The sequence below is a fragment of the Mastigoproctus giganteus genome, chromosome 10, assembly GCF_048544385.1.
Source record: "Mastigoproctus giganteus isolate SK-2022 chromosome 10, ASM4854438v1, whole genome shotgun sequence".
NCBI lineage: Eukaryota > Metazoa > Arthropoda > Arachnida > Uropygi > Thelyphonidae > Mastigoproctus > Mastigoproctus giganteus.
The window spans coordinates 104,369,465-104,381,611 of NC_143584.1; the positions used below are offsets into that span (position 1 = coordinate 104,369,465).

General features: G+C 38.7%; 1 protein-coding gene across 1 annotated transcript in view; it reads right to left on the reverse strand.

Moving 5' to 3' along the window:
• Window positions 1-8,547, reverse strand: part of LOC150079198 (ankyrin repeat domain-containing protein 49-like) — a 69,334-nt gene extending 60,787 nt beyond the window's left edge. Inside the window, exon 1 of the mRNA XM_090382605.1 lies at window positions 8,387-8,547. The gene's annotated coding sequence lies outside the window, so the exon portion shown is untranslated. The remainder of the gene's footprint in view (window positions 1-8,386) is intronic.
• Window positions 8,548-12,147: the final 3,600 nt, after the last annotated feature.

The window sequence follows — 12,147 nt, forward strand, 5'->3', positions numbered from 1 at the left end:
GTTTTGAGTATACTTGAAGGTATTGTAAAAGGCCTCCATGATGAATTGGTGTTTTTGGCCCCTAGGAAGGGGCCAAAAATACCAGTTTCTATGATTTTGGCCCCTAGGAAGGGGATCCAATTTCTATGATTAACTGTCTACGTTGATTTTCATAGATTACACAGTCATATAAAATGTGTGCCCAATCCTCACTTTTGCCATAGGTACAGTGGGGGTCGTTGGCCAGTCCCAAATAGTGCAATTTAGCTTTAAGGGATCCATGACCTGTCAACAGAAATGTGGTATAAAGTCCTGGAGCATACCACTTAGGTGGTTTTGGGCTAACCATACCCACCTGTAGAAAAAACGTTTTGGTAGTAGCACCTTTGGACTCTTGCTTCCATTCAGTTTGCCATATCTCATGTAATTGTGTGGCAATTTGTTGTTTCTCTGCCTTGATGTCATTGGCAAGGTTTGGGATTATGCCTAGGAAACCCATGGGGATTCCTTTTTTGTCTATAATATAGCCCTTTTTTTGCAATTTCAAGGTGCAGTGATAGGATATCGGCCAAAACTTGCAGAGCCAGGTTACTAATTGTGCAGCATGCTTTAGTTATAGTTAATAAGATTATTCTTTGAATGCTATTTAATTTTGCTCTGTTTCTAACTATGGCTGTGCAACGGAACCATATGCCAGAACCATAGGAGATTACAGGTAAAAACACTGCTCAGTAAATGAGCGCCAGTGTTCTGCACTTCAGATCCCAATCGGCTCGGCTGATTCTGGCAATCATTCCGATGCATAGTTTAGGACTTTTTTTAGCCAAGTATGTCAAGTGTGGATAGAATGTTAATTTGAAGTCTAGAATTATGCCTAAGTATTTCAATTCTTAGACCATGTGAAATGAGGTATCACCTCTTTTTATCACTGGTGGTCATCTTATATTTAAATTTCCTTTCAGTAGGATACATTTAGTTTTTTCTGATGACATTTTGAACACGTGGATTGAGTGCCACGTTTGCTCTTTCTTCCTCCACCCTTCTGGTATTACCTTTTACCAATAAGACAAGGTCGTCAGCAAAGGCAACCCTGTCTGCAGGGTCTAAATCTTTTGCTAGGAATTCTTCAAGCACTGAGGTCCAAAAGAATGGATCTAATACTGAACCCTGTGGCCAACCTTTTGTAACTGGGCATTTTATTTCTTGGAACTGTGTGCTGCTACACATCTCTTACTAAGATAGGTGTTTATACATTGATATAGATTTTGTTGTACATTTGTCTGGAGGAGTCTTCTGAGGATATTTGGCCACCAGAGGGTGTCAAATGCATCAGCGAAGTCAACAGATATTGCCAGCATGTACTTTTGATCATTATTATTTACTGTTGTGAGGATATAGTGGATGGTGTCCTCAGTTGAGGACCCTTGCTTGAAACCAAATTGCTGTTCAGAATTTAGGTTGGCTTCAGTATAATCTAAATTAAGTCTATTAGGCATTCAATTATTTTTCCTATAACAGGCAATAAAGCTATAGGTCTGTATGATTTAGGTTCAGTAGGATTTTTTGCCGGATTCTTTAAGATTAATCTAATTATAGCTAGTTTCCATGCTTGTGGGAATAAACCCTCAGCTAAGCAGTGATTAAATAAGTTCAGTAGAGTATCGGAAGAAATTTCTGCTAACTTTTTAATGGTTTCTATTTCAATTAAAGTCCAGGGCACTTATTGTTTTTTGTTTTTAAGAGTGCTGTTTGAAGTTCTTCCATGGTGAAGGGTGGTTCTGCTGACATACTGCTATAATTTACGTTGCTGACCATTATGTCACTCTGAGCTTTGGTTAACCCCTGGTTCTCAGACTGGATTAAATGATCTAATACGTTATTTTCAGAGTCTGCCCAAGTGTGAGTTGGGCAGACTCAGGTCCTTATTAGAGCAGTATATGAGTTTCTGAGAGTCCTAAAGGAATCTCTCAGAGCATCAACCTCATTCTGGGGCCAAGCTGCCATTGCTCTCTGGAAATGTTTCTGGCCTGGTGTACTGTTCGCTGAAGTATATCAAGTTCAGGGCACCACCAGGAACAGCATTTTTCTTCGGTTTTCTTTCGGTATTGCTAGATTGGATGCTTTTTGAAACATTTATTATTATTATTATCAGCTATACGGTGCAAGTAAGCCCACCAGCCAAAAAAAAATTCCCAAGTACCCTGAGTGAGTGAGTGAGTGAGTGAGTGAGAGAGAGAGAGAGAGAGAGAGAGAGAGAGAGAGAGAGAAAGGAAGAAAGAAAGAGAGAGAGAGAGAGAGAGGAAGAAAGAAAGAGAGAGAGAGAGAGAGGAAGAAAGAAGAGAGAGAGAGAGAGAGAGAGAGAGAGAGAGAGAGAGAGAGAGAGAGAGAGAGAGAGAGAGAGAGAGAGAGAAATAAAGGAGTTACCAAGAAAGAGAAGAATGGTGATATCCAGCTCATAGTTGTGTTCATCCGGGCTATAGTTGTTGTTATGGGTCTGAGTCTTCTTCTTTTCTATTTGGTTTTGGATTTCATCTGTGAAGGTCTGCCAGTTGGCTTTCTTTAAGTTGTATCTGATTATATCTTGGGGCAGCTATATCTGGCTGTCTATTTTTCTCTTTAAGGTAAAAGTTATAGTCCTATGGTCTGAGGTGGTCCAAGCTTCTTCGACCATCCAATCTGTAATTTTGGTGGATATGGAAGTAGTAGCCAAAGTTTATATCTATATCACTTTCCCACAGTGTACTACTGTAAGTAGGTAGATTGTGTGGTCTATTTATTACCTATAGGACAGAAGTGGCTAGTCTGTTAGGAGTTGGCCATTATGTGTTCCACTAGGTGGCAGTGATCACAGTGTGCTGAAGTGGGATTTACTCAAAGAGGTAACTACCATCAGGGGTAAAGGGAAGGGTTTTTGCTTTCATAAAGGAGACTACGATGGTCTGAGACAGTATTTAAATTCTATACAGTGGGACCAACTGATGATGTTACCAACAGCAAACTCAAAATGGAAAGCATTCAAAGAACTTATCTTGGAAGCTACTAGGCTTTACATACCAACTAAGAAATATTGTTCAAGGTTCAGGCCTAAATGGATGTCAGATGAACTAATGAGACATATGGCAGAGAAGAAAAATGCATGGGATACATATAAATTAACATGTGACACAGACGCCTATGATAGATATAAGTTGATCTGTAACCAAGTTACAAAGGAAGTTAGGCAGGCGATGGCAGATTACGAGAAATCTTTGGCAAGGGATGCAAAGAAAAACAGCAAAGAGTTCTTTACTTATGTAAACATTAGAAGGAAGGGGATGAATCAGATTGGTCCACTTGATATCGATGGTTCAACTGTTGATGATCCTGCTCAGGTAGCTAACAAACTAAATCAATATTTTGCATCTACATTCACACATGAGGAGTTATTCAGGAAGGGGAATGCCATAGATGAAGTAAACACTGGCAGTGAGCTAGATGATCTTGTAATAATTGAAAGTAAAGTGGAGGAGAAATTGTTGAAGATAAATACAAGAAAGGCACCTGGGGTGGATGGGATCTATCCAGTTATATTAAAGGAGGCAGCAAAGGAAGTAAGCAATCCGTTAGCCATAATTATGAGAGCTTCCTTGGACTCAGGGGAGGTACCCACAGACAGGAGATGTGCAAATGTAACCCCAATTCACAAAGGAGGATCAAAGGCTGACACAAGTAATTATAGACCTGTGAGTTTAACTTCTGTTCCAGGAAAATTAATGGACGCACTGGTTAAAGAAGCACTGCAGGATCATCTTGACAAGAATTCAGTTATAGCTCAGACACAGCATGGTTTTGTTAAGGGAAGGTCTTGCCTGACCAATTTGATTGGATACTATGATGCAGTCACAAAAGAACTGGATGCAAGGAATAACTTTGATATTATATATTTGTATCTTAGAAAGGCTTTTAATACTGTTGCACATGGAAGACTGCTGCACAAATTGGAGAAGCGTGGCATTGGTGGCAAATTGTTGCTATGGGTAAAGGGATGGTTGAGTGGCAGAAGACAGAGTGGTAATTAATGGACACTGCTCATCGTGGACTAATGTTATTAGTGGAGTCCCTCAGGGTTCAGTTTTGGGTCCATTGTTGTTTTCTGTATTTATAAATAATACTGATGATGGTATATCAAGCTTAATGTCCAAGTTTGCAGACGATACAAAGGTTGGCAGGGTTGTTAAGGACGCTACTGACGCTATGCTACTGCAACAGGATCTGGAAAGGTTGAGCAGATGGGCTGAGAGGTAGCAAATGAAGTTTAACATTGACAAATGTAAAGTACTACATATGGGAAACAGCAACACCAGAGCAACGTATCAACATTTTTTTTTTTTTTTTTTGTTTTTTTTTTTGGCTGATGCTGCATAAGCTTGCTTTCTTGCATCATATGCCTCTACTAATGCTAACTCTGTGGTGCTACACTGACAGTGGTAGAGAATGAAAAGGACCTGGGGATAATTGTGCAAGCAGATATGAAGTTCTCTGAGCAGTGCAGACGGGCTGCAAGAGTAGCTCATGGTGTCTTATCAATGAATATACAGGAATTTTTCTAGCAGGGATAGGGAGGTGATTATTCCCTTGTATAAGGCAATGGTCAGGTCACACCTTGAGTACTGTATACAGGTCTGGAGGCCTCATTTCAAGGAGGATGTAGAGCTGCTGGAATGAGTACAGAGAAGGGCAACAAGGTTAGTGAACGGAACGAAGGGTTGCTCTTACGAAGAAAGGCTTAAGTTTTCAAATTACAGTGTCTGGAGACTAGGCAACGGCGAGGTGATCTGATAGAGGTGTACAAAGCCTTGAATGGTTTGAGCATGCTCAATGCTGATGGGATTCTGCCTCTTGCTCAGAATAATCACCTGAGAGGGCATAAATTCAAATTGAGGAAAGACAGATGTAGGATAGATGTGCGGAAATTTGCCTTTAGCCAGCGGGTAGTTGGTTGGTGGAACAACTTCCATCCCTTGTTGTGGAAGTTGATAGCCTAAATAAATTTAAGGCTCAGCTGGACAGGTATTTCGAATGAACGGAGGGGTGAAGTGGAAGAGGGTTTTTTTTGTTTTTTTTTGGCTGATGCTGCATAAGCTTGCTTTCTTGCATCATATGCCTCTACTAATGCTAATGTTAAGAAATAGTTATAATGGTCAAGTAGAAAGAACACATCTGCCAGGGAAAAAAAAAGGAAAAGGATGCAGCTTACTAAAAGTTACAAAAACTTTAGAATTTTGGAAAAATGTTTTTTTGTAGATGAAAGTAAATTGAACATTTTCTGATCTGATGGAAGATCAATGGTGTAGAATAGTGGTTTTCAACCGGGGGTGCCGCAACAACATTCTTGGGGTGCTGTGTAATTTGGGTTTAAGTTACTTAAAGTTATTGTTATTTTATTTTTTTTTAAAATTTGTATATTTATTTCATTATAAAAAGGTGTATGGTATCCATTGTACCATATCTTTTTAATTTTGTGGTGATCTATAATTGATCTTTATTTAGTACCTCTATATAAAGAATAAAATTATTATATAGGTTTTATTAACAGGTCGAAAACCACTGTGTTAGGTATTTCTTTTGACCTAGAGGTGTCGTGAAAAAATTACTAGGACATAAGGGCGCCGTGAACGAGAAAGTTTGGGAACCTCTGGTGTAGAAGAACCCATACCAAGAAACTATGCACAGAGAATCAAATCTTAGACCGATTTTCACACATGGAAGTGGTTCAATTGTGGTTTTATGTCAGCAATCCCCAAACAGTCATGGATAAATCTGCATACCCTGATATAGTAAAACAAAATACAAAAGAAAGTGCAATAAAAATGGGGATTTCCAATGATCCTAAACACAAAGCATATATTAGAATTAGCAGTAACAAATGATACGGCTTTCTTGTATCACTTGCCACTGCTTGTATCCCTTTACTGGGGGGGGGGGGGATACCATATTCCTTTTTCTGAATGGATATGGCATAAGGTTTGAATGTGATAGGTCTGATATGATTTTTAGTTTCCTGGAAGGCTGTTTTGTTCTCAACTTGACACTTCTGGTATCCACAAGATCTAGAGTATGCAGCATGATTTCCATTCTAGTTTGGGCATTCTGCTTGATTATACTCAGTAGATCCACATCTTGGGTACACTAGAACTCCGTGATATGTTTTTTGAGAGTTACAGTATTTTTAGCATTTGCAATCCCTTAGCACATTAAGTATACAGGGTGTCTCAAAAATATTGGTACAAACATTTAGGGGAGGTAGATAACATCTAAAGGAATGTGAATCGCATAGGAACCCATAACCGGAAATGTCACGGGAAAGTAGGAGCAGAGGCACAAGAAGCAGAAATGACACAATACAGTAATTAGTGGCAAACATTTATTTGACATAATATTAACAATTGAGTACGAGATGGATGCATTTCATGATGTTACAACAGATGCTCGAAGGTTCCACCATGAGACGCGATGCATGCGTTCAACCGACGCAGCATGGATTGGCGGACACGGTCGAACACACCTGGAGTTTCTTTGACAGTGGCAGCAGCGCAGAAGAGTCTCACCACGAGATCCATTTCCATCTCCACAGGCGATTCAACACGATAGATCTGAGGGCCCCCCCACAGAAAGAAATCAAGGCTCGATAAATCAGGTGAGCATGGGAGGCCGGGCAATGGGTCCACCCCGGCCAATCCATCAACGCCCAAAACGCCTGTTCAAATGGTCACAAACACACCTTCCATAATGGGCAGGCGCCCCGTCATGTTGAAACCAAATGTTCCGTCTCGCATTTGCTGGAACATCATCAAGTAACCCTGGTAGAACTTGTTCAAGAAAGATCCGATATTTAGCGGAGTTCGTGCGGGATGGTAACAGGTATGGGCCGACTAAGCAGTCACCGACCATACCTGCGCACACATTTATTGTGAAGTGATGTTGTGCCACATGGGGGTGCACACAATGTGGGTTGTCGTGAGCCCACACATGAGCATTGTGCTGACTCAATAAGCCTTCCTGAGTGAAATAAGCCTCATCCATGAACAAAATATAGGCTGGAAAATTGAAGTCTTGAACGCTTTCTTGGAGAAAGCGTTCAAGACTTGAATTTTGCGCAAAAGCCACACGTGCAGGATGATCTTGGGGGAGCAGTAACTGAACCCTTTGGAGATGAAAGGGGTGTAAGGAATCGCTGTGCCAGACACGCTGTACACTGCAACAAGACACTCCTGAGGCAGAGGCAACGGCACGTGTGCTGGTAGTAGGATTATTCTGGACAGCATTCAACACACTTTCTTCCATGGTGGGAGTTTGCGTCGAATGTGGTCTGCCCGCACTACTCCTGTTACCTCTAAATGACCCATAATCGCACAAATTTTGATGCACACGCGCAAACAAACGGTGGTCTGGTACATGTCTGTCTGGGAAGCGTTCTCCATAAATTCATTGAGTGGCTCGTCCATTGCCCTCTGCTAATCCATACACTAGGTGCATGTCTGCCAGCTCACAGTTCGTATATCGATGCATGCTCTTCATGCGGCGACTACTGCTTGAATGAGTAAACCAGAAATTTTCCCTCTCGCGAACTGATGAACAGCGCCGTCTACCGACTTACGGTGACGTTTACGGTTATGGGTTCCTATGCGATTCACATTCCTTTAGATGTTACCTACCTCCCCTAAACGTTTGTACCAATATTTTTGAGACACCCTGTATAAGAACATGCTTGACATTTTAAATAGTCTTCTTATACACAGCTTAGTAAAGTTCACTTATTAAATGCAAGGATAATGTATCAAATGGGTACTAGAAAGCCACAGTGTTTAGATTCATGTTTAGTGCAACTTGTTTTACTCCACTTAAAGACTAGCGCTTCCGAAATGTAGCAGCATTTTTTTAGCATTTTTTTTATTGTTTTGACATAGAGATATCTGGAAGCTTTCCTTTAAGTTTTCTTACCATTTTTGGTGAGCCAGCAACATTCTCTAGATATTGATGGATGATAAATACAAAGAATCTGCAAAGTGTCTGGCTGAGGAGTGAGTAAAATAACAAAAAAGTAGGGCAGATTTCATTTACTACCTCATTTTTGTCCTTTGAATTAATGGGTGTACAGTATTGTCACTATGGAAACTATCAGTCATTCACCATTAGTCATAGAAACCAGAAGTTCTACTCCTATGTTTTCAGCCTCACTTCATAACAAGACAGTTGAGCAGTTGTAAGCTTGTTAGGCCTAATAAGCTTGCAACTGCTCGACTTCAAAAATAAGAAATACCTACTGTACTTATACCACAGGTATTTTGGGTTACATATCTGTGATTTAACTATGATTTATGAACACTTTAGTCAAAACTAATTATAAAACTGAAATAAATTACTGAACCTGAACAAAATCCAAAACGAATTAAGCACAGTACCTTCCGATTTCCACACATACAGCTATTACAGAATGTTATTAAATAAAAAGGGTAATCCTGCACTTTGGTGTCGTGAGTCACGGTCATCCATCCAGTCACTGCAACTAGGAACTGTTTTGAATCGTATTCTGACGGGCAGTTCCGACTGGACTGAGCATGCGCAACACTTACTCTATCTGCCAACTGCCGCTATATCTGCCAGTCTGTGCTGGGAATTGTCACGGAGCATGCGCGACACTCTCCGTATCTGCCGGTCAATATTTTCTGACGGAGAAGTTCTGACTTCACTGAGCATGCGCGACCATAACTATACCCTGGCATTATACGCTCAGTATTCTATTTTTTTTTTTTAGTTTTCAGAAAAATAAAAAACTATTTTCTGACTACATAAAAGAATTTGATTAGAAATATAAAAGTAGCGTGATAAAAACAATAATTGGCAAACCTACATACTTTTTTTTGTTTTCAGAAAGAATAAAAATCAATTTTCTGACTACATAAGAAATTGATTTTAAAAATGAAAGTAGACAGTAATAAAACAAAAAAGGAAATAAGTAATTATTGTTAATTTTTAATTATTATTTTCAGGTAATATATTTTGTTTTTCCAGAAAATAATAATATGAGTATATTTTGTGATTATTTGTCTATATTTGTAATAATTTGTGCACATTGCACAAATTATTAGGACACACTTTCCTTTCAATCGTAGGGTCCTTGTCCTTCTGTGGGCGACACTTACCTTTCTGTGATAAGGTCCTTCTATGGGCTTCCACTAAACTTGTGTTTATTAAGTGTTCCGTTAATATATTATGAGATGAAACGTGTTCCGTGACTAAAAAAGTTTGGGAAACGCTGCCCTAATCAGTTCCACAAGCTCTGGATCAACTGACATATTTTGAAGGGCTTTGCGTAATTCCTTTTTTGGAATGGCGTCTTTTTCTAAATCGATTGTAGGTGTACACTCTTTTACTCTGTGTACTATATATATATAATTGTTTAATTAATTTATATATATTTTTTTACCACCTACTGTTCTTTTATTTTGGTAACTATATGTTACCCTTGGGCCTCTGACTGCATATACAAGTCCAGGGATTTTGGGTTAGCTAGAATAGAGGGAGTCAAACTGACAAATACACATAGTTAATTGTAACATGTTTAATATAAGGGTTCAAACTCATGTACATACAAATTTTCCACTAATTGTCCAATACAGGCAAACTCCACAGGTATGTACCGTTACAAAAGTTCTTTACTAAATCTCATTACCACGAAGAATAATTTACAGTTCTTTTAAGACATCAGTTGGGTTTTATCCTTCCACTTTACTGGTTAATCATGTCATTCGCAGATAGGATTTTGCCATTCTCTTCTCCCAAGGGACTATATCTTGGCTAGATATAATAAGGATAAACAGTAGTTACAATTAATTTTCCCCTTCTCCAGGTTGGGCCATCTCCTTGGTTTTAGGACGACTTTCCATTATGGTCTTCATTTCGGGATTCCTTTGTTCTGTACTTCCAAAAAAAAGCTCACCGACAAACTCTCTCTCTCTCTCTATATATATATATATATAGTCATATAAATTAGAATAAGGTTTAAAATAAAACAAAATAATACCAGCAGTGCGGCAAGACAAGAGCGAAAAAACAAAATTAAACCTAAATTCAAATCTAAACAGGAAAGGAAAAGAGAGGAAGCAAGAATAAAATATATTGCAATGGAAACTCTAAATTAATTTAGAAAATCTAATTATACGAATAATAATTCATTGAAATTTAAAGCCAATTAAATAGAAATTTAGCGGTGCCCCCTCTGATGGGCACCAGGTCCAAATTAATGTGAAATATCACCAAACAGAGATTTAAACCATACACAACAAAACAAAAATATAAAAAATAGACTGACCATTATGCCCCATCTCAACAGAGGACCACAAGGCCAATAATGGTCAGGGAATCGCTGCATTTCGAACGCTAAACAAATCACTGCAAAGGCGAAACGATCGCAAGATCAGTCCGCCACACCGATCCACAAATCGAACCGCCAATGCAGGGAATTGAACAGCGGTGGTCCTGATGCAGCGAAAATCAAAAATAGAACAGACAAAAGCACTCCAGTGCAAAGCCACACTACTGACACAAATAAACTTACCCGTTTATATAAATGAATAAACTATAGATAGCAGTACAGGCACAGCGTTAGCAATTCGCCCAATACTATCATGTGACATAATTATATTTAAATAATGTTGGAAAAAGGTATTACTTAATAAAAATAAAAAGGAGGGTACAACTAATGATGTGTGTTGTGTTTGATGTGTATTGTACCCTCCTTTTTATTTTTATTAAGTAATACCTTTTTCCAACATTATTTAAATATAATTATGTCACATGATAGTATTGGGCGAATTGCTAACGCTGTGCCTGTACTGCTATCTATAGTTTATTCATTTATATAAACGGGTAAGTTTATTTGTGTCAGTAGTGTGGCTTTGCACTGGAGTGCTTTTGTCTGTTCTATTTTTGATTTTCGCTGCATCAGGACCACCGCTGTTCAATTCCCTGCATTGGCGGTTCGATTTGTGGATCGGTGTGGCGGACTGATCTTGCGATCGTTTCGCCTTTGCAGTGATTTGTTTAGCGTTCGAAATGCAGCGATTCCCTGACCATTATTGGCCTTGTGGTCCTCTGTTGAGATGGGGCATAATGGTCAGTCTATTTTTTATATTTTTGTTTTGTTGTGTATGGTTTAAATCTCTGTTTGGTGATATTTCACATTAATTTGGACCTGGTGCCCATCAGAGGGGGCACCGCTAAATTTCTATTTAATTGGCTTTAAATTTCAATGAATTATTATTCGTATAATTAGATTTTCTAAATTAATTTAGAGTTTCCATTGCAATATATTTTATTCTTGCTTCCTCTCTTTTCCTTTCCTGTTTAGATTTGAATTTAGGTTTAATTTTGTTTTTTCGCTCTTGTCTTGCCGCACTGCTGGTATTATTTTGTTTTATTTTAAACCTTATTCTAATTTATATGACTATATTTCAAACATCATGTAGAGGAGTGTACACATCAGAGGCAGCTTTTTGCTGCCTCTGATGTGTGTTGTACCCTCCTTTTTATTTTTATTAAGTAATACCTTTTTCCAACATTATTTAAATATATATATATATTTCCGGCCGAACAAATCCTTATATATCCCATTTGGTCCTAAATTCTCCCCCACCCCTTATTTTAATATAATTCCCGAGTAATTCCTTCGTCCTTGACCTTCTCCGCATATTTCTCCTGGATCGGACTTTTTCGAGGAATTCTGACCTGACCTTCTTTCTGTGGGTCGAAGTTCACCGTCCTTCTGAGAAATTTTCCTCGCCCTTAAGCACCTTCCTAACGGTTAATACCTGATCCTATTTTAATCTTTCGTTGGCGGGTATAACTAAATGGTTCCCTGAATCAGCCTAATTTGTAAGAATATATTCCAATGTTAAAAGGATATCCTTTTAACATTGGAATATATATTATTTTTTTTAGTAAGCCAAAGCTTACACGATGAAGGCAAAGAAGGTATCTTCATTCTTTGCTTTCCTTTTCTCTACTAGCCTAAGGAAAAACAGCATTTCGTTAATTCAAATGTTTAAAACGAATAAAGTACAGTGTTCGCAGTTGACGCCTTTATCCTCTTCCTCCCCCCATCTTTCAGCTATCTCCCTCACTAATGCT